Raw genomic sequence first — 3,966 nt, 5'->3', positions numbered from 1 at the left:
GGTATTTCTCTCACCAGTGCCTTGTGCCGCTAACATAGCTAACTCTTTCTCGTCCCATAGCCTTTCTTGGCTACCCCGTGTATCTGCCTTTTCTATACTGTTAAAACTAGTGCTCTGTTGCGCTAGTAAGCGCGATTGCGCCCTAGTTAACATGGATTGATCCCTGATAACAGTACTCTCTCTCTCAAAGGTACCGACACTTAATTTGTAATGGCACGTAAGATAAATATCTACAACAAAAAAGCTACTCTAATGGCAATGTCGTAAACAAACAGTGTCATTACAATACAACAAAATACACTGACACATTACATAACATAAATCAATAAACTACAGCCAGTGGGCTGAAGCGCAACGCCTCTGAAAAGAAATACAATAAATACACAGATACTATTTTTACAGTTTCACATGCCTTTACCACTGCAAACAATACAAGCAAGCTAGTGAACACTATCAATAACACCTAAGCATTAAATGGAAAAAAAGTTTTGAAAATTCGCAAGGTTTCAAACCACTTTATGACTGAAACTTCCTGGCAGATTAAAAGTATGTGCCGGACCGAGACTCGAACTCGAGACCTTTGCCTTTCGCGGGCAAGTGCTCTACCAACTGAGCTACCCAAGCACGACTCACGGACCGTCCTCTCAGCTTTACTTCTGCCAGTATCTCGCCTCCTACGTTCCAAACTTTACAGAAGCTCTCCTGCGAACCTAGCAGAACTAGCACTCCTGAAGGAAAGGATATTGCGAAGACATGGCTAAGCCACAGCCTGGGGGATGTTTCCAGAATGACATGTCACTCTGCAGCGGACAGCTCTTGGTAGAGCCAGGAAGTTTCATATCAGCGCACACTCCGCTGCAGAGTGAAAATCTCATTCTGGAAACATCCCCCAGGCTGTGGCTAAGCCATGTCTCCGCAATATCCTTTCTTTCAGGAGTGCTAGTTCTGCTAGGTTCGCAGGAGAGCTTCTGTAAAGTTTGGGAGGTAGAAGATGAGATACTGGCAGAAGTAAAGCTGTGAGGATGGGGCGTGAGTTGTGCTTGGGTAGCTCAGTTGGTAGAGCACTTGCCCTTGAAAGGCAAAAGTCCCGAGTTCGAGTCTCGGTGCGGCACACAGTTTAATCTGCCAGGAAGTTTCATATCAGCGCACACTCCGCTGCAGAGTGAAATCTCATTCTGGAAGCACTTTATGACTACTATCAGAAGAGTCTAAGTAGGATCGTGGCAAGGTCGCCATATCCAGGTGGGTGTACAACGAATGTGCACAATGGATAATAATAAACGCTAAAATGCTGATTTGGCGCTGTCTGACTGCCCCCTGAAGGAGATATTAGGATCTCTTAATTCCATAAATTACAATCTAAAAATAAATGAATGGTGAAGGCAACTAATACTACTAAATGATAAGCTTTGTTTCTTATTATGCATTTATTGCCGATTTGAAAAAACTCCCTTTTTTAATATAATAATTCTGAGTGCTACTGTTGTTTTATGTATACTTAACAAGCACCCTTGCTTGTTCTAGCAAGCCAGACACAGTAACGAGATATGTGCCATTATTATGGTGCCCACTGGCCAGATATTTGATGTTGGTTATGATGTTAACGGTGATGCATAGTTTCTATGACTGCTTAACGAATATGAGGTACCACACTTATCAACTCTGCCAATAAAAACCCTAATGAAGGTCTGAAATGAAGTAAATGGGAAGATTATGTGGGGGAAGTACGGCTTTAATGTAGCTGTGTGCGGCAGAGTCCTTTAGTAAGTATATTGTGAGTCCATAATTTCAGATAATACTAATAGCCTGTTGTCACGTGTCTGTTTCAGAATTACTTGATGACCTGCAGTTGCCACCTCTGTGACCTGTGTCCAGAGTTTGGGTTGCTGCACCACAACTCCTGCTATCTGGACCGCAGTGAGCAGCACCGGTGCTAGCACCACAACTGCCTTACTCTCTGCGAGCACGCCCGACTACTTGTCATCACTCATAATCGTTATCACACCGTTTGGACCTAGGTGTAAAAGTAGCAGCCCCACAGCCTACCTTGTTAATGGTTCCCACATTTATAACACCAGTGTGGGGTATCGAGACTAGGCTATCTTTCTTCATGTTGCTGAGCAGTACTGGAAAGGGAGCCCTCCGAAATCATCAACGGCCAGCAGCATTTCACTGTAAGGTATGAAGCTGTCCTGCACTGTGAGCTGATTGCCCCTCCTTCACCCTCCCCCACTCCCCCCAAAGACGGCAGTAATCCTACAGAAGAAAACATCTTGAAAATTTGGGTAAAACATAGTGCGATATGATGGGGAGAATCAGTTACAGAGCGGTATGAAACTTTTACTGAGTGCATCATACTGAGCCATTTTGCTGGTATGGGGCAAAGAGGCTGTTAAAGTGCCCAGCTGCGTACTTTGACTTGATGTGTACTCACATGGTTTTGTTCTATTCAGAGAGGAGTCAAGTAAAACCCCTCTTCCAAAAGGCTTTACCGCTAAACAGGCATATATTAATCAAGCTTCTAGCTTGCTACAGAAATGCAGTGACCATGAGTACAAACAAGACAACTAATCTGAATGAGTTGGCGTCTCGGTCTGGCACACAGTTTTAATCTGCCAGGAAGTATCAAGACATCTAATGTTGGTGGGTATTTTAACTTCAAAGGCACCTCATTCTCCTCCACAATCTCAGACCTACTAAACTTTGAAAGCACTCCATCTTCAGGCCACAAGCGGCCCATTAGGACCATCCGACCGCCGCGTCATCCTCAGATGAGGATGCGAATAGGAGGGGCATGTGGTCAGCACATCGCTCTCCCGGCCGTTATGATGGTTTTCTGTGACTGGAGTCGCTACTATTCGGTCGAGTAGCTCCTCAATTGGCATCACGAGGCTCAGTGCACCCCGAAAAATGGCAACAGTGCATGGCGGCCCAGATGGTCACCCATCCAAGTGCCGGCCACGCCCGACAGCACTTAACTTTGGTGATCTGTCGGGAACCGGTGTATCCACTGCGGCAAGGCCGTTGCCTAAACTTTGAAAGGCAAAACCGTGATTATTCAGTTTATGGTCATGGTCTGGATGCAGATAGTTTGTGCCCCAAACACTTAGATTTACTGCTAGTCACATGTGTGATAGGCCTCACTACATGTGGATCAAAAACATGTTCCACTTACTTTTCGCCCAGTTACAAAAAAAAGGTGTGGGGGGCAAAGTATTTTTGCCATAGATGCCTCAACACGTTTAATGGGTGTAATTATTTAGAACGACATGTGTTTGCTCAAGCTAGGAACCAGTAAATGTGGAAATGTCCACTTAAGATAAAAAGTTCTTAATGTTTAAGAATGCACAGCACCAGGAATGCTGTTCCTTTGTTGTATACACTGGTTCTGAGTTCTTCCATGTTCTTGTGGTATGTTGTGAAGGTGTCCCAACAGTTTTCAACACCAGTCTCACAGAACGACACATACTATGAATGGCAGGACTTCAAGTTGCATGCTCATATGATTCCAGTCTCAATAAATTCGAATCGTACATGAGGGATAATCCTGCAAGATGGTTGCTCTCTTAGTCTGGAAAACTCATGTTCAGTGTTGGTACTCTTTATGTTAAAAACATTCTAGTGACAAACTTGTGGGAGAATCGTGCCTTACACAAGCAGGCAGTCAAATGTCATTTTTGTATTGATGAATGCAAGGGCGACTTTGGGTTGGGGAAGATAAGGTCGGCGTCATTCCTGACATTTCATTCTCCAAATGACTCATGTCCGCAGTATCACTTCATATCCTGGATTCATTACAATTACGTCTTCAAAAAGGTGCTGAGACAATGTGATGGGAGGATATGAATATCAGAAGATCCACATATCCTGATGATGCAAAGTTTAAGCTTGCGTTCATGAAAGGTGTCTTTCCATACGAATACCTGGATTTGATGAAGGGACTCTTCAAAACCATGTTGTCTGATA

General features: G+C 44.1%; 1 pseudogene; it reads right to left on the bottom strand.

Moving 5' to 3' along the window:
* Positions 1-2,911: 2,911 nt before the first annotated feature.
* Positions 2,912-3,029, bottom strand: LOC126357205 (5S ribosomal RNA; annotated as a pseudogene).
* Positions 3,030-3,966: the final 937 nt, after the last annotated feature.

The sequence above is a fragment of the Schistocerca gregaria genome, chromosome 3, assembly GCF_023897955.1.
Source record: "Schistocerca gregaria isolate iqSchGreg1 chromosome 3, iqSchGreg1.2, whole genome shotgun sequence".
In the NCBI taxonomy this organism is placed as follows: Eukaryota; Metazoa; Arthropoda; class Insecta; order Orthoptera; family Acrididae; genus Schistocerca; species Schistocerca gregaria.
Note: the sequence above shows the minus strand (reverse complement) of the source record. Positions and strands in the feature narration are given on the sequence as shown.